The sequence below is a fragment of the Tyto alba genome, unplaced genomic scaffold (genome assembly GCF_018691265.1).
Source record: "Tyto alba isolate M040663 unplaced genomic scaffold, T.alba_DEE_v4.0 Super-Scaffold_27, whole genome shotgun sequence".
Taxonomy (NCBI): Eukaryota; Metazoa; Chordata; class Aves; order Strigiformes; family Tytonidae; genus Tyto; species Tyto alba.
This window is the reverse complement of record NW_024881301.1, coordinates 15671253-15691290: the sequence shown is the minus strand read 5'-3', so window position 1 is coordinate 15691290 and position 20038 is coordinate 15671253. Positions and strand designations below refer to the sequence as shown.

General features: G+C 34.9%; 1 protein-coding gene across 1 annotated transcript in view; it reads right to left on the bottom strand.

Moving 5' to 3' along the window:
- LOC104366730 (cadherin-7) overlaps positions 1 to 20038 on the bottom strand; it is a 92264-nt gene that overhangs the window by 61525 nt on the left and 10701 nt on the right. The window lies entirely within an intron of this gene.

Genomic DNA, 20038 nt, shown 5'->3' with positions numbered 1-20038 from the left:
AGAATTTAGAATGGGGAAACAGACCACAGTGTTTGTAAATATGCACACTGGAATCCTTACAGACTTGTTCAGCATTCAGCTTTCTTTGGTTGGTTGGTTGGTTGGTTTGGTTTGGTTTGATTTTTTGTTGTTGTTGTTTTTTTGTTGTTGTTGTTGTTTTGGTTTTTTGTTTTTGTTTTTGTTTTTTTTTTTCCTCAAACCACTCTCAGTCCATCAGTATTTATTCCCTGGAGTACTCATTCTGAGTATTTCAGTAACAAAACTGACAAACCGAGCCATATAGTAGTGGATTTGCTATCAGATTTAGCATATAAAAACTGCTTCTGTTTTTACCCAAATAGATTTACCCAAATTTTGATTAAAGAAACCAATGACTCAAACCTCATTTATACAAGTATCTAAAACAAATAAATCATGAGAAAATACTAATGGAGTACAGTTGTATTTATAAATTCCTGAATATTTATCCTTAGCAGTTGTATTTGGGTCTCTGCATTTACTTATTCTCTGGGAAAGGGATTAAGTTCTCTTCCATACACACCAATAGTATTTTCACATGATCCATATCTATTCATAATGCACCATACTACTTGCTGCTATATACTAAACCAACGTATTTGCTGGTCCAATGATTTGATTTATTTTGTTGCTGAGAATCACTGAATCTGTAAGACAAAATTCTCTTAAAGTCACTACTAGCTATTTCAGCAGTGTAATAGAATTGTGTGAGGATGCTCTCTGCCTGCATTCCCCACATATAGCTTCTGTGAATGTGATCAGGCTTAAAAAATGTAGCATGGCAAATAAATACCTAAGACCCTAATATACTTCATAGAAGAGTATCTCTAGGCTAGCAGATGTCCATGGGCTTGAAAAGTTTATGCACATGTAGCAGCTTACAGAAACAGAACTTTCAAGGAACTTCACTTATTCTTCTTCTCAAATTACTTTCTCACTGCACATGAAACAATCTCTGCTTGCACAGTATTAATATACATACAGTGAAGGACTGTTTCTTGATCATACATTTTTCTTTAAATACTTATATGTATATATGCATAAATACATATATGTTTACAGTCATGTGAATATTTTATGTTCTTATACCACGGTACATTATAAAAATATGTTAATCCTTTTCTTCATTATTTATGATTTTTAAGTCTTATACATGTATTTACTTTTATGACCAGAGAATGCATGAATTCACTTTGCCTTATGTCACAGGAAAGAGGCAAAGAGAGGAGGTAAAGCAAGAAAGGCAATAGCAGAATTTATATACCTGCAATAATGCAAAATGAATGCTTTTACTTTTTCCATGTTCTTGAAAGTAGAATTAAGAAGAAAGAATATAAATATGCTGATTGGAAAGTTGTTTCTCTCAAATTGCTTTTTCTATTTAGCCATGATAATTCAGGCCTAGGATTTCAACCACAGAAAATTAGAGCATATTAGAGATCTATTTTTTCATATCTAACTCTGTAATCTAAAGAATTATCTGTAATAGCACTGAGCAGGAAAAATAATCATACACACTTCTTGTTTGACTACCATATCAATAATACCAAATTTACAAACAAAAATTCATTTGGTATTAAAATCTTTTCTGAGATAAGATAGGTACTTACACTGAATATCTTTATTTTAGAGTGGAAATTATACCTCCCATGATGTCTCTTCTTTTTCAAACTACTGATCTATAGTTTAGAGTGATTATCCTGTTTCTGTTTCAACTATCCAAAATAGCTTGCAGTGTTTCTTGGTTAATAATAATTTTTCCCATAGGAATCTGCTTCCAAAGAACATTAGTACCAAGGAATAGACACCTAGAGGGCGTACAGTTTTTTTTCTGTTGTATTTGGTTTGGTTTTATGGCTGCATCAATTCCTCAAATTTCATTTGTTCTTGAAAGTTTAATCCTACTAAAAAGGCACTTCTACCTTGCATGTTAGTGGGAAGTGCTGAAAACCTGACAGACTAGAAGACAACGGTAAAATACGTAACTGCAAAGCAGTTGAAGTAATTACTGTGACTAATTGTGTCTGTAGAAGCTTATAAAGTACTGGACTACAGAAGACAGCACTATCTGATAATTTTAGTGGTGAAAGATTTACAATTCCCTGAAAACTGTTAAGGACTTATTAAATAAATTTATTAAACCTCCAAAACAAAGAAGAATTAACAAGTTGGTCTACATCTCCATTTTTAACATACATAAATGATAAAATACATATCAGGGCATCAGTGTTTGCTATTCTATTTTGCTTCTTAAAAATTAATTTCCTATTGTCTTTCTTTATAAATTTTTATATGTTTGGCTAAATAAAATAGTGCTGACTTTCCTGAAAGATTTATAGTCAACTTGAAATTGACAATTCTTCACATTATCATATTGGTTATGTGATATAAAATGTCTTACACCACCTAGATATTTCTCAAAACATTTCCAAAAATCTAATCCCATAAGTATTCCCATTAAAATCAATTGGAGTACTCCTAGATTTAAAGTTCAAAATTAATAATAATTTTACGCAATGCCCATATCACATACAATTAGTCCCTGGGGAGGTATGTTGTGGAGACAGTCATAGCTGCTCAGAACTGACAGTGGGTCAAGGAAATAAAATAAGAATGGAGAAACTTGAATATAAATTTTTACAGTAAAATTTTACTATAATATTTTAATATGAGTAAACTATTTCATATGAAATAGGAAGCAATGAATATCTATAGCAAATCATTACAGTTTCATTGCTAGTATGACAATATAACATGAAAAAACAATGCATGACCAAATAAAGTGCAGTATTAGATATCCTCCTGTAGATACTTGTCTGGTGTCTTAAAATGAGTTCACTTAACAAGAGCAGAAGAATCTCTTGGTTAACTTATTATCTTAAAACACAAGTTACTGTTGTCAGTGTGTTTACATTTCATTTAGAATCTCCTTTTCAGTCTGGCTTGATTAAATACCCTAACATTTCTGTAGTGCTTTCTATTAAGTACTATGACTGATTACTAGCACACAGGTTCAGTAAAGGTAAAACACTGAATGACAAATAAATTGTTCTTTTCTCAGTAGGCTATAGGGCAATACCTTTTTTTTTTTCTTCTCATTTTTTCCCCTACTCTCTTGTATTTCACTGAAGATGGCTTTTCATTTTGATTTTTACCTAAAAGTGTTTCTAAAATACATATCCATCCATCCACATATACTGGCTAGTTAGTTCATTGTTCAACATTTACTCCAAAGAGTAGGAAAATTTAACCCTGTACTATATCAAATTAAATCTCTGTTTTAGAATTCTGTAAATTAAAAATCACCCTTATCCATGTACAGCATGTCAGGACTTCCTTAATGCTCATGAAAGTTGGTACTAAGCATATGCCTAAGCGCCTTTCTGAAATAGAGCCTTAATCCCTGTGCAAAGGAATGGTGCTTTAATGAACAGCAATGTGCATCACAGACTAATTGTAAGAAGCTGAATTGAAAGCTAAAGTGATTCCATTACATAAATTCACACTGTAGCTGTTCAGTATTCAGAACAAGCTGAAGTAGGGTATGCACAGTAAATACGGACATTTGAATGTCTGCCTTAAACTGTTCAGATCATTTAAAGTGATCCTTTGTGAATAAATACTTTAAAAGGCTTGATTTCTTCTTAACTTTTTTTTTTTTTTTTTTTTTTTTTTTTAACCATTCAAATTTGTAGGTCTGCCAGGGCTTTCAGATACAACTAGACTGATCTCAAGATAACAATTCATATTTTGATAGGCATTTTTACTCCATAGGACTAACGACAGGTAAATAAATGCTTTGAATGTTCATGTTTTGTGCTGTTTTTCAGAAAACATTTTAGGGGGAGGATAGTGCATTAGTATTTCAAAGCTATAATAAACTACCCTAACATGAACAATACTAGGTTAATTGTAAAGCCTTCCAGCTTAGAAGGATTTTAACATCTGTATGTAAAGGGCAGTGCTCTCCTGGTGCTTTTTTCTATTTTGGGGAGTACAATGAGTGTTTAATAAAGACAATCTCATCAAATTCTTATGCAGTCATTACACCTTGCTTCCTTAAATCATATTTTGACATTTCAAATGATGAGAGAAAATATTTATGGATTAAAATTTAAAATCACTCATCATTTCTCAAAAAAAAAAAAAATCCATAGAATTTTGCCATGTACAATGCTGATGCCAACCTAGGATTTTTTTGTCTGCTCTTTGTGTTTCCATCAGAAGACATTTTTTGCTGTTTCTTGGTCACTGCCATTAAATGCAGGTAAAATAGTCAATTTATGTGCCATTGATAAACAAATTATGAGGAAATACTGAAATGGCAGGTGCTATTTTACATTGGTTATGTATACTTGCTGAATCTACATTAAAATTAAAATTTGCAGACCTGTTTCTAATTCTGAAAGCCATCTGGAATCTACTGAAAATGTTCAAAGTCTTCCTTCAGAAACTCCTTTCTGAAGGCTTCCGTACTTCACATATAATGAGAAGTTTCAATTTACATAAAGACCTCTCTGATTATCTGAAACAATGTGTCCTTTTGCTTCTATAAAAAACATTGTATAGGATACATAAATCAAATTCTTAGGTGGTCCCTGATGAAATTAGAGCTCTCTCATCTAACGATCATTTTCACGTTGTTCCCCTTCTGAGTAAGTTCTGGTTCAATAAAAATAGAGCACATGATGAGTTCTTTATGAGAACATTCCCTGCTTCTGAAGCATTGTGGTCACCATGAAGGTACAGATGTTATTAGTATTCTGTATTCCATTAACTGAAACAAAGGCAGTCATCTGAATTTACTCTCATCTACCTCAAATATTTCAACTCAGATGACTGTTACTAATTTGTCTGTCATACTTCTTGTGTATACCATCAAACATCTCCTAAAGGGATCTTTTATTGTAGTATCTGATCGGTTTTATAACCGAATCTGAAAACAATGAATTATTCTTGGAGATTAGTTTAAATTGTTATAATACTTGTCCCCACCATTCAAGACTGATCTTTGTTAAGTTTCACTTGACACAGCATGTAAACTTCTCTACCAGATTGTCTGAGCACTCTCAAAGCTTAATTGATCCAATTTGCATGTCTCATCCTGGCAGAATTGTGCATCATTTCTATCCTCTTGGACTAAGTGATCACAATCTAATCACTTTGTATACAAAGCAGATGGAAAGTTTCCAGCTCCTTTTCTATCCCCTTGCATGCATCCATATGAAAGCAAGTCTAATTCAACAAGCAATCTGATCTTCCTGTATTTTTATAGGATTACTGCCTCATTGATAGGCCTTCTGTCACCAATTGTAATGTTCAGAACTTTATACTCAAGGCATTTTCACTTTTGTCTCACACCTTCTGTGTGGTCTATTAAGACGATCACTTAATTTAATAAACTGTGCTAAATATCCCCCCTTAGGGAAGTTCTATATGGCTTGGTGTAAATCAGCACAGCTCTGTGCACTGGAGGGACAGAGCAATTTCCATTCATTGAGGATCTGCTTTTTTTAAGGGAAAACATTGAGGATCTGATTTTTTAAGGGAAAACAAATAATTAATTATGTCCCCATTCATGAAGTTGAGCTTTGTACATTAATAAATACTGCCAAAAATTTTGTATCTTTTAAAAGGGAAATGATATTTTAAATTCTGTAAATATTTTCCAAATAGTACACTATTTCTGCACATGAAACAGAAATTTCTTATGTTATTTTTCTGTAATTTTTTCCTTTAAATATGCAATTTGTTATTTAAATACAATGATGGTGTATTAAAAATTTTATTACTTACAACTAAGTGAAATCTAACTTGTGAAAATAACACAAATAAATATAGGACCTGCAAAGAAAAGTCACAAGCAGATCAGTCTAACTAATGAAGATCAAGGATGTATACAAATCAAATTTCATTAAATTAAAACCTTCTGAAGTGAACAGGAAATTCTTCTTAACAATCTCACTTGTAGCTTACAGCTGAAATTTATATTCCACACCTGTCTCTAGCTTATATACATTTTCAAAGGTCATTGTGTTTTCTCAACCATACTCTATTCCTCACATTCCTAACTGGTGAATCTTTTGTCCTACTAATGGTCCCACAGATACTCTGCTCTTCTGGGAGTTTGTGATTGGCTAGTACTGGCTTATTTTTTTCCTATGTATAACCTTTTTATTGCTTCTTTCTCGTTTGTTTTCTCCATTAATCTCTATTTGTATTTGTTCAATAAAATTTATGAGAAGGCAAAAAGATTGTTTGTTTGTTTGTTCTGTTTGGGTTTTGTTTTTGGTTTTGTTTTTTTTTTTTTTCATTGAAGAGTACATGAGAAACTTTAAAGCATGTTATTCACAGAAGTGATCAAATACTGGTGGTCAGTGGTCATGACAGCACAAGATAAGGAGTACCCTTCAGTCTGCTCTGCAGTTACTTTTAAAACAGGTGGAAGACCAGAAGATAAAAAAATGGCTATATAAGAGAATAAAGGAACCAGAATGCACTATTAAATTATCCGATTTTTATCAAAGAGAAAGCACATCAATTCAGTAATAGAGCCATGCTATTATGTTCATATATACACAAAAATAGCAGTAGAAATGGAAGGATAGTAATTGTTCAATAACAAATCTAGTGCATTCAATGTTAACTGGCAAGGAACAAACTGAATTAACCAAGTAAACCAATTTGATCATAAAAAAGACATTAAGACAGTAAACACTCTTTCTATTAATTTGCTGCATGCTGAAAACCAACAATGTTTTTCTGTGACTCGTAGTGCAAATAGACTCAATGGACAAGTGATATGTAAGCTTGTTCGTATTGCAACCTTGGCCTAGTCTTGTAAAGACAAGTTCTTTCTTTTCAGGAGATGAATTATGCCACTGGTTACATAAGTAAGTAAAACCCCTGCTATCTTCAGATTCTGTTCTCATTGTAAAAATGTATGGTCCCATAGCTTACAACTGGGCTGCGCAGGTGTAAATCAGCAGAATATAACAAACACGTCTGTGGATGACACTCAAGAAATAATAGAATGCATTTTGCTGTCTCTCAGCAGTGTTAGCTCAGCAGGACTAATAGCAATAAGAAGAAAAAAATTATCACCAGGACATGCAGGTGTGACTCACACATAGAATTCATCTACTGAGTAACAGAGTATAATTTTATACAGTCACTTTTAAGAGCAAATTTTCTGCTACTCTGTAAACAGAGACATATTAGACCGTTGCCTTGTATTTATTGAAGACACCCAGGGTTTCTAAGCTAATGTGAAGACTCATGGCCCTGAGCTACCTTTTCTATGTGACAACCTGCTGCTTCTTCTGACAGTCCCACACTCCACCCTGAAGGCATTTAAATCGTCAATTGAGGTAAAAAATTAACAGTATTGAATATTTTCTTTGATCCCAGCCTTACAGGAAAACATCAGAAAGGGTCTACTGATTAATGAGACACACAACTTCAGGAGCATGAAGAACAGAACAACTCTTTGCCTTCCAAAACATCATTCATAAAATAATATTATCCTCTAGCAAACATTATTATATAGTATTTTAAAGTTTTAGAGTTTAAGAAAATCTATCTTATTTTATTTCATTACTTCTGTTGCCACCAACAGAGTATACTTTGATTTTAAAAATAGATTGAGAAAGCATTGAAAGTAATATTCATCATCAATTATATTTATATTTCAAATAGATCCAAGTAATTGCGGGGAAAAAAAAGATCTGGTTTCACCTCGTTACACTCTACAATGGCATTTGTATCAGTTCTGTCAGAGTTCTGTTATCAGTGAATGTTATTTACAGGTGCAAGATTGTTTGACTCCAGGAAAATTTGTGATATCGCTGATCGCTTTGCTCATTGTAATAATAAACTCATCTCTTCTGACCTTGATGGTTAAGCTGCAGCATGTTTCCCCTGTATCTTGTTAATTACCTTACAAAGTAATTTTCCAGAGAACTGAATCTGATCCACAACCTGTTAGCTGATCCTACTACAGCCCAAAACTGTTCCAAACTGATATTTGCAGTTTAACCATAGTACAAAGCATGCATGAAATGGTCAGAACTGGAAGGTGGCCCACTGTATCTAATACACTGAAGATAAAATTAATTTAGAAGAAAAGGTAAAAATCTTGAATTTTTAGTGTAATCTACAGACACAGACCTTTATATCTCTAAAGGTATCAGAAGGATCTGTCATCAAGGTGGACATCTTAATCTTTCTGTCTTCACCATAGCCTCATTGCCTGCTTGGCAGATATTTTGGAAGCAAAACAATGCACCTGGGCCCTCAGTCTGTACCATCCCACATGAAAACAGTCATTGATTTCATTTTGCATTACCAGAGGTAAAGCTGGCAAAACAACATTCTGGAATGATGATTTTGCCATCAGACTAGCAGAATGGACCATCATCTTCTACCCAGCTCTATTTACTAAAATAATAGATGAAGGGAAATTGTTGCATGTGATACTGTGGCTTACATAGTATGGAACAAAATCTAATTTTGACAGGACATTGAAACTAACCTACAGGAAAATTTCTCATGTAGCCTGCAAATATATTGAAGGAAATACAGTTACATGAAATGATCAATGTCAAAATACCAGTCTAGAAAAAAGACATCTACTGAGGTTCTGAAAGTGATAGAAAACCCATGAGTGTCATTATTTCATGCCCTGAATTCCAAACACAAATTTACTTCATGAGCTGCAGGCTGCCTTCCTTAGTGGTAGACCAGAGCATTAATCCTTTTGATTTTCAGCTCTTAATTTGGAAACAGTCTGGACATGGCCCAGTCACTGCCCTGCCAGATGCATACATTCACGTTCTTCCATCCATCTGCTGAGAGCTCACAGTTGCTTGGATTCCTCCAGATCTGCATGTTGCTTCTTTGCTTATCCACACTCTACCTTGACCCACTAATTCTAAGAATATCTACATATGGAAGGGTTTTCTTTCTTGTTCTATGTTGTTTGGCATCATGTTGCTCATGTTTTAGGGTTTTTTTTTTTGATCAAATTCCAAATTCTCTAGCCCTCTCCAATAATGTTTTACAAAAAATACTTATATATTTCTTTTTCTATCCTTTGCTTCCCTATTCCTAGGAAAAAAAATGTAAAAGCACTTTTCTACTAGTTTTTTTCTTTATTATACCTGGTTTTGTTGCTGTCTTGTATCACAGATTACCTTGTTATGCACAGCATATTCCTCTTTTGATTACAAATGAGCTTTACATAACTTTTGTCCTTTTCAACTGCTAGGTAACAGACCTAGTCTCCTGCATATTTTTCAGTCCTCAGTGCTATTGGATCTCTGACTGGCTGCCCTCTTTCCCCATCTCTGTTAACATAACTAAATCAACTAGTACTGGTACCTACAAGGCCTTCTTTCTAGAAACCCTATGTGGTGGATTGATATGACTTAAACTAATGTATGCCCCATATACATGCATATAGCATCCTTAGCAAAAAGCAAAGGGAATCAAGGCCTATATATATATGATTATTATACTTTAATCTAAATTAATCTTTTCATTGATTGCTTTGGTTTGTTCTTTTCAGCTTTACATCAGACTCTGGAGTGAAAAAACATACCATATTGCTTCATCATGGTCCTTGCATTCTCACATTTACTCTTTGGGATGTTTTTTATTCTCTTAAACTTTTTCAATCTCTTTTTTTTTTTTTTTTTTTCCTGTGCTAAAACCATAAATACTAGAATCTTTACATTTTCTTTCAATCTTAGGATGAATATTAATTGAATAATATGTCAGTACAAGTGGGGATTATTCCTTAATGTAAGGTACAACCATTGTTTCCTATACATATACACATATGCACACATTTATGTATACGCTCCATCACTGCTATCACATCAATTCCTGCTGCTTTCCTCCATAAAACCTCTTTTGACATGGATTCATTTAGTTTATCAGTCAAACAGATAATTTAAAACAACTTTTAAACAACTAATATTTCCTTTGTTTTCCAATTTTTTCAAGAGGGATTGATATGCACTCAGGAATACACTTAGCAGAAAAAATAAAACAGAAAAGCAATAAGGCTTTAAAATGCTCAGAGTAGTAGTAGACATGAGCTTGCAAAGAAAGAAACATGAATTGTGCTATTTGAATCATACAATGAGACAATAAACAACTGTTTCACTTGGCTTATTTCCTGTTTAGCTGAAGGTATAATAGAGTGGTTTTATTCATGGTTTTTTATTATCAGGAAGATATTAAAAAATAGAGGGAATGAATGAAGGACCAGTAAAGATGAACACAGGACTGCAGTGCTGACTAATGAAGAAAACTTTTTAGAAGTATGAAATATGTATTGCTTGGCTGAAGAGCAGTTAAATAGTAAGGGGTAAAAGATGGGTGGGCAGGACAATAGTCTACATATGCATGAAGATTATGAACATCCAGAAGCAAGAGGAATTATTTAACAGTTTTTAATATGAACACTATGCAGCATTATAGCCCTGCAAGTTAAAAAAGAAACATAAAAATACACCAAGTACTTTCCCAAATGCCTACTCTACCCATATAATGTGTGTAAATTGTATAAGAAAGACAAGTTAAGCATTTTGCTAATTTATGGCATTGCATTTATACCATAATTATGGAAACTTAAGAAATGACCATCTGCTTTTCCCAGCTGTGTATGAAAACTTTTCATTATTACATAATAACAAGCTAAACTTCGGCTAGTACAACACCTGCCTACCTTGTAAGGAAAATGAATTGCTTGATTGTCTAATCAGCAGGGTTACAACTTGCTACCTCCGTATGAAATGTTTAAGCAGCTTACCATCCTTACACATGTATCCAAGTACCAGAATCTCCATATTTTGGAAGCATTTCAAACGGAAAATTTCTTTGTGGGATCAATTCTTCTCAGAGGCACTCCACAGCAATAAAATTGCTTGTATCTTTAGTCCTCAAGGTAATTTCTCATGATTTACAGAAACAGGAAAACTAAATGGGACAGTATGACTTTGTTAAAATTTTGTGGAATTCATGCAGCAAAATCTCCTTATATCATCTGGAAAATTACATTAAATTTATTTCTTTCTACTCAGAGATGGCCAAAGAGTCTCCTACGACGTAGGCAGAACTTTACGTCGGACCAGCCTTAGCTGTTCTCAACATATAACTTATTCACCCATATGAAACACCATAATTCAGGCCTTCAGTGCTCTAAGAGTACTATATGACTATATGAAAGGAAGGTACTGTTTTTTCACTGTCAAAATCTGGAATATGTTGCTAAATGTTGTCAATCAGTCCTCAGTATTCCTCTTACTAACCTACATAATAAAATATCAGTTAAAAATTCAATTTTAAAATAGCCAAATAGTTATATTCCAAAAATAATATTCTCAAATCATCTACTAGGGTCAACAAAACTAATCTCAAGTTTCTGGATTAAATCTTCAGTTACTCTATGAACAGCACAATTTAATAAAAAACACATTAATAAATGTTTTTTATAAACTTTTGCCGCCTTCTCGATTGTTTAGAATTACCTTCTTCTCCCAGGGGAGTATTCTGAAAAAGACAGCCTGAAACTGAGCCAGTAAGGCATGTTTTATATTTTCTGGTACATGAATAATTGCACATGAGTTACTATATGCAAAAAAGCTATATTTGTCTCACTATTCTTATTTATCTGAAAGATAAAATAATATTTATTCTTCGCTATATTGCTTATGATTATAGAGTACTACTACCATGCTATGTGCTTTACACCCATGTAATTAACAAAATTACTTTTGCAACAGCACAGGTCTGTAACACCAGCAAATACTTGAATATAGAAGGAACTATTAACGGTAGTAATTTTTTAGCTGAGTCAAAAACATCTGCAAGAATTAATCCTAAATATATTGTAAATTTTATCAGCATGTTTATCAATTGTGGTGATGTGTTCTTCTGTTGTCAATGAAGCTTCTTCATTGGCTAAGTTTACACTTAGCCTGGAAAGGTTAAAGTTGTTCTCATTTATAGATTGAGGTCAAGTGATCTGCAGTTAGGTGTTGACAACAAATTTTTTATATCATGTAAACAGAAAAACTCTATTTCTAACTGGCTGATTCTCCTTCTTACAGCCTTGAAACTATCAGATATTAAGCATTATATCTTCCCAAAGTTCTGCTCATGCTATAGGCTGGTAGTCATACCAGGACTATGGTTTGGACAGTTGGGACAGAATTACAGTTCTCCTAACAGCATAAACTCCATTGCTTTTTCTAAGAGCTACTTTTCTCTAATTTACATGACAGTAAGTGTCTCTTCCAATTCAAACATTGACAGAGAAGATGCTGGTAGCTTAAGGTAGCTAATAGTTATTCTGAGAGAAGTGAGCAACCTAGTATATCAACTTATTTCTTCTCTCAGTAGTTCCACAATTAGCACTTAGCTCAGCCACCTCTTCCAGGGAAATGTATAATGCTGAGAGAAAAAGATTATACTGCAGACGTTTACCAGGACTTATCACCAGTATATTTATGTAAAAGCCAATTTATTGGACATGAAGGAAACATTCCCTGATTTTTTCAGGGTCTCTAAATATGCTGTCCCAGGTGCTCCCCTTAACTGGTGAAAATTAGCACTGAAAAACTGATGTGTACACAAGTACTATTTTATGAAAGGATTACTTTTAAAAAAAAAAAAAAAAAAAAGACAAGGAACTTCAGAAGTGCAGTGTGATATTTATAAAAATAAAACAAGCACCAAAAAACCCCACAACTCAATACTGTGGAGCACAGAAGAAATTCAGCAGAAGAATTGTGACAAGGCAGCACTTTCAGACTGTGACACATGGAAAATACTAAATACATGGAATGAATGCCCAATGAGTCTGTAGACAGACAATTATGTCCAACAGTACAGTTATAAGAAAAAAGGCAACATGGTAAAGGTAGTGTGATAGCAGTCTACAAGATGTAAAACTTAAAAACATATGCAGCTTGATCTTTTGAAAGCAACGGAAAAACATCCTTTATCTTCGCTGGTCTGAAAGAAGTAGCCTTGTACTAACACAGATGTCAAATAGATCTGAACTTATGAATTTCAACAAACTTGCCAAGCATAAAGGATGGAAAATAAAGGCAGAAAAGAACTCTTTGTTATCTATTCAAAATGTTTAAAAATGTTGCGTGATTCTAATTTTCAGAACAAATAATATTCTATCTTAATTACAAAGAACCATAGGGAGCTATTGTTCTCAAGCTATTTTCAGGATGTAGACTAACGTCTCCATATTTCTCTGGATTCTGTTGTTGCTTCTTAATCTGCTATTGCCTCTTATCTTACAAGACCACTGACTCAGGAGAGGGGTTGTGTTTGCATGCACAGTGAGAATTTGGTTCATGACCGGACTTTCTTAGCCCTAGAATAATGAAATACTTAGAGTTCTCAGTAGCCCTAGTTTTACAGTGCTGTATTTCTAACATCATTGCTACACAACTGCGAGACTAGAGAATGGAGGTAAAACTGGATGTTGAGCGGCAGCCAATACCATGAACTAGAGGACTAAAAACAAACTCAGCAGATGAAGAGAAGGAATGTTAGAACATGGCTAAAAAAAGTCAGCTGAAGCAGCATGAGCTTGACTGACATGAAAACTGTAAATCTCATGCTCTCATGAAAAGAAGGCATTTTCTGATAACCAGCCAAGCATACAGGAGACTTGCATCTACATATCGTTGCAAAATTAGCTTTTACTCTTGCTTTTCTATTTTGTCAGAGACCCATAAAATATAGTTTTAAATAATGCCTAAAAGAAATTCAGAGCAGAGCATTGCAGGTAGAGCTTATTAGTCTACTGAAATACAGAACTGGTATTACAGGATTATATAAATAGCATGGCTGTGTCATTGAATAAAAAGATGCGATGAGGGCTACTTAATTTACGGATGTTGTCATCACCTTCACTAACCTTCCACTTCTGTAATGCCACATGTTAAGGATCAATGTTCTATATTACACTAAAAGATCAAAAAGCTGCATGTTCTGGTTCAGTGTACAACCATAAGTCTCAACTCTATTATCACTTCTAATAATGAAATTACATACAAATTGTCTTTTAGTGCTTGAGCATGTGAAATTGTCATCACTTTAAATCCCCAGCATAAAACCCATTTCTGTATCCATTCAGCTATGTGAGAAGATGACTTCTTATAGAGAAAGGAGAAATTACACTATAGCTGTGCAGGCTAATGAAATCAACCAGGAAAAAGCAGTAGAACTTAGGTTATCCCTTTGGATAATTCTTCCTGTGTGCCTTAATCTCACCGTTCTCCCAGAGACACTTCAGCCTTGCATAAGTAGGAAACATTCAGATTGTCAGTCAGCTCTCATGGTAATCCAAATAAAGTCATGGAATAGCACAAAGCCCATAGCGACTATCCAGTGAAGAAAAGTGTGTGCTACTAGTGACTGCGTAGTACAAGCTGAGATGGTAAATTCATACCACTGCTGGACAACTGAAGTATCCCTTCACCAAGACCTATTCAATCCACAGAACCGGTAAACAGGACTTGACTATTTTGTCTGTTTATTTGCTTCACTTGCAGAACTTGTGGTAGAAAAACACTGACAGGAATGGCATGTCCCATTTTATTTCAGTGGTTAACTCTTATTAATTTTCGTAGCACAGAACAACAAAGAGATCCTGAGATGGATAAATATCAGAAATACAGCAGACTTGCTTTTTCACTTTCGTAAATGGCCTTTTGGGAGTATATAAAACATCAGTGTTTCAAAGATTGTGATAAAAGTAAAGATAACATAAATAGAAAAGGAACAAAACGTATAACAAAGGAGAAGTTCCTCTCTGAATTATGCCATCTTTGTTTCTCACATAGTGCCTACAAAGATAGATGAAGAATAGTTGGTTTGGGTTCGTCTGTTTTTTTTTCATTCCCAAAAGTACTCTGGGTGAGGGGGTGGAGTGGGAAATCTGTGCAGAGCTGTAGCTACTCTCAGTCAGGAGCTTACTTGCAAAGCAGGTGTGAACATTTATCTTGAACAGGACACTCGGATGGGTGAGAGGTTAAGGCTGGACAGAGTGCACAGGTCTCCATGGGTTGCCTCCAGAGGCAGTGGGAGTGACAAAGCCCGGCAGGGAATTGCACCCAACTCACCTCCTGCTCCATTATCTGCAAATGAGGCAGCCTAGCCTCTTACCTACAGTTAGCCTTCATAATTTCACCCCACCTCCTCTCCATTTTCCAAACTGTCAGTAAAACTGATCTAGTGTAGTTTCTAAAGAAACGACAAGCTATTTGGGTTAATTTCTATTCAGAATTCTTATCTCTTTCACCACAGATGACGTTCCCTAAATTTCTCAGCAACTGATATTCCCGCATATCAGTCCAAGACTGACTGAGCGGCCAGCGCTTCCACAGTATTCACTGCCATGAAGTATTTTAGCAAAGACAATGATTATCCAAGTCAAAATGCCATCAGTCACATCTGAAAGTGTCAGGCTATGATCTAGAAAAAGAGTCCTACTTCTGACTACGTATGTTTGGTTTGATATAAGGTCACACCACAGATAAATATTGTCTGTGAATAATTCTGTCAACCTACTGACACATTCACCAACACCTTTGAAAAACACAAAAAACACACAAAAAAAAAGTATTGTCCCCTGTATGGGCTCCTTCCCTCCAAAATGATGAGGCTGGAAAAAACAACCCACTCTCTGTGCCGACAATGACATACGCTTCTTGTTATTTTGCTGCTTGAAAAGCCCTTTCCCCACCATGCCTTGGTGCAAATCTGTAAATTCTCTTAAATGCACCAATTTTCTAGGCAACGTTTAGGTTCACTCTATTTTTATAGTTATTTTGTGTGCTTTTACTGATGTGGTACTATTCCATACAATAATAATGCACATATTAGCTTTGATACACTTAGGTCCATGTGTGAAAATTGAATCCAACAAGCCTTTTTATCTTAAAATAGAAGAAAAACAAAGAGGCAGGTAAAATGGAATTGCAAGGCAATGACAATGTGAGCTCTAACAAACTACATGTTCTTAGTCCACTCTTAACATTTTTTTCTTTATTTTACCATGTAGAAAATGAAAATTAGGATTTAAGCTTTCCTTCCCCATAAACAATAAATAAAAACTACATGCAAGACACCTAACAAGTTCCAAGTATTATTTTTTGAGAAGCATCAGTTAACCTCTCAAAGTTAAATATCAACTTCCTGGGTTTGCGTTCAATCAAGCCTATGTCTTTTTCTCTTTTATTTTAAGTTCTTAATATCTTTGTGAGGTTTCAGGGAAGGAAGAAAAAAAAAAAAAAAAAAAAAAAGAGTTGAACTCAGTAAAGATCTTAAAGCTGTCCCTGTCTTTAACTATACCTAAATTTAGAGCTGTTGAAAAAGGAGTTTTGGTTTGGACCCAAAAGAAAACAGTGAAGCTAGTCATCTATCAGCATCTCACATGGAGTTCACAGCCTTGTTTCACTTCTTAAGGTTTATTTATGGTTTCTTTTGATTTTTTTATTTTTTTTTTTATAAAAAAATGAAAGGATTAGTGTCTGAGACTTTGTGTTATTATAATGCTTTTGAGGAGACTGACACTCTTGCAGCAGAACATGCAAAATGAAATAAAAAATAAACCAAAAAAACCAACAACAACAACAAAAAACACAAACAAAACAAACAAACAAACAAAAAACACAACCCAAAACAAACCCTAGATGCCTGATAGTTACGTAACAAAGCCAAAATAAATATCAACAAAATTTTGAAGTTCTACTTTAACTGCAGCCCTTTTTGTCAGTTTACTCATATAGACTTTAATTACAAGATTCTACACAGCTTTTCACATATTCAACATAATAGCATACATTTTTTCCTAATTTTATGTGTTTATGCATTGAATCATTTAAAACTGATCTATACTATTATTTTTATGTCGAAATATATTGCACTACAGTAATTTATATGGAAAGTAGAGTAAGACATTTCACAGAACATTAATATGTTTTCTGGAACATTTTCTGGAAAACAGAAACCACCTATGCTTCTAGCTAAATTAACATCATAGTTAACTGCCTCACCTCCTACATGGCATGCCTGGAAGATAACAGTGCCTACCCAAACAGGTAAATGGGCTAAATAGTTAAATGCTTCAGCCCTTTAAGTGAACATATATGCTGTGCTGACAGACAGAAAGAAATTGTATATGGTTCAGTCCACAATCTGATTACATTTTAAGCACCTCCCAAGAGGCACTCAGAATTGCTCAGGATTAAATCCAAGATGATTAAAAATCATACCAAAGGAGAGACTTACATTAAAACAAAACAAAACAAAACAAAACAAAAAAAAAAAAAAAAACACAAAAACCCCTCCTCAGTCACCTCTGACTCCTATTAGTGTAAAACTGATGGACCAGAGGTTTGTCTAAAGTGATGCAAGAAACAAGTCCCTGCCACCTTAAGAAAATAAATATTAAAAAAGTACCAACCAACCAAAAAACATTCTGCCAATAAATGGATGTTAAGGATGCAGGAAGAAAGCCTGCAATATACCTCAGGTATGAATCTGAAATCTTGTTAAACAAACATGAAAACACTGAAAAAATATTTTAGTTGAATGACTCATCTTACTGAGGTGAAGTCCTGTTACATTATTTAAAAATAATAGTATTCTACCCTGCATGATCATGTAATTAAAGTGTCAGAATGCACATACCCAGGAGGACAGAGTTAATGCTGAACATGGAATTAACATTGGTATTTCATGGCTCTTGAACGATTTGCCATGTAACCCTAACATTCATTGAATGTTGACTTCCAAACAGAATTGCCTAGGGCTTTGTAAAATTGAATAGTGGTGCAGAGAAAATATTCCCTATTGCAGTTGCATTTGCCTGAGTGTTTCTGAAACATTTTTATCTCACAGCCCTTAAAATCTAGAGGAAGGTTGCTCATTCCTGGATGTACCGTTAGATCGGCACCATGCAAAGCATCCTGAATGTAAGGCAGTGCAGAACTGACCTCCCCAGGAGCAGAGAACTCTTCAGAACACAAGCCAGAGTCTGGTTGCTGTTTTCACTTCACTTGATGAGAGAAGTGAGTTATGCCAGCTCTTTGCTTACTGTAGATTCTTCACCAAGGGGGGGGTGGGGGGTGCGGGGTGTGTGTGGTGTGGGTGGGGAAACAACACAAACAAACAAACAAAACAAAAACAAACAAAAAAACCCACAGAAATGAAAAAACAAACAAAACAAAACCCCAATCTTCCTATTCAAATCTCAGTCTTCTCAGTCTCTACCTGTCTGCAAAGGATTTGAAACAAGAACAGAAATATTTTTAAGGGGAGGAGAGGGGGAGGAAGGTGACTGCTGCTCACTTCAGAGTGATGCTACACATAATATGTTAACATACAGAAGGAAAATCACTTCTTCACCTTCTTGTTTCCCTGTGTGGGAATGCAGCTTGGGTCATGATTGCACCTCAGGAAACACACAATAGAAAGCCTCTCCAGTGAGAAGGTTAGGAACTGGGCACGTCTTATCTTATAAGATGCTCAGCAAGGACTCTCTTTCCAGGAAGACGGGCTTCCTTTTGCAAGTGCAAATTTTTATCTGCTTTTCCTAGAAAATGAATTGCTAGTACTAATGTGAGCTCCTGAGCCAACAATTCATACTGCTGATACAAAATCAGGATGGGCACAGAGAGTTTCAGAAGAAAAGATTTGCTTTTCAGAAGATACCTGTTTATGAATGCTAGGACTCCTGTAAAGGACAGGAAAGAGCAGACTGTAAAGCTAAAAATAACCACATACATACAAATATCATGCACTCTAGTGCTACCACAGCATCTTTAGCCGTAATATAGCAATTGAATGAATATAAGTGTTGCTACAGATCAAAACCAGTCTTCAGTCAATTATTTAAAGACACTTCTTTTCCAGGAGAGAAATTCTAATTTGGGCGCCCCACGTCCTTTTTTATCAGTGGGCAAGAATGACAAATAGGCCATTTTCCAGAGGTGCAAGAGAATCTCCAATCTGAGAACAAATTTGCCAAAAAGACAAAATTCACAAAGCCAAGTAGCAGCCGCATGGCATCAGAATGAAAACTGATACATAACTTAAAACTTACACAGAAAGCTTTCCGGACTGCTGTGAAAAGAGATGATATTTCTGATTCTAGCACATCTTTTTTAAGGGCTCAATTGTGCAAAGTACCAACCCCAATTTAGGAAAGCACCTAAACACAACCATAGCTGTAATCATGAGAACAGTTCTGCATTTAACTTGATTATTCAGTTGTCATGATTAAATTCTAAGTGCTTAACTGTGTTAACACAAACATCAAGGTTTTTGCCTCAGTAGGACAAATTAAGTAAGCTGAAATTCATTGCACTCATGTATTTAAAGTGGTGCATTTCAGATTACTTCATCTCCTTTTCTGTAAGCATGCCATTTTTCCAAAATCTGTCACTCCCTTGTTTTCTATGCATTTGCTATATTTTAATGAGAAACTCTATTTATTGATTCTGATTTTACATAGAAAAATGGGATTTTCTTTCAGTAAGATGACTACACCTAAACGTTACATAGAAACACAAGAGGGTTTTTTGCTTGTTTGGTTGGGTTTTTTTTCCTTCATAATCACTGAAGGAAGTGTATTACCCACCAGCACAAGACGGCAAATGAGCTAAGGCCCGTATTCACAGCTGCGCTCAGTGTGCTTCACGTGTGATGATGGGCGCGCGAAACAAGACATTTGGGATGTCTTGATGTAAGGGCTTGCTCTGCATTGGCCTGGTGCCCATCAGAGGGAAGGTAAAGCCACACAGCTGTGTTATGCATGGAGGGCAGTGAGGCCCCCAAGGTGCCAATCTGTCAGGCAGGCAATGTCAAAGCAAAGCAGTAATGCAGACATGCCCTCCTTTTTACTTGTCACAGCCCCAGATGCCTGATTCTTTCTCTCTTGCCTTCAGTAGTGATGATCTTTAGGAAGCAAGCAACATAA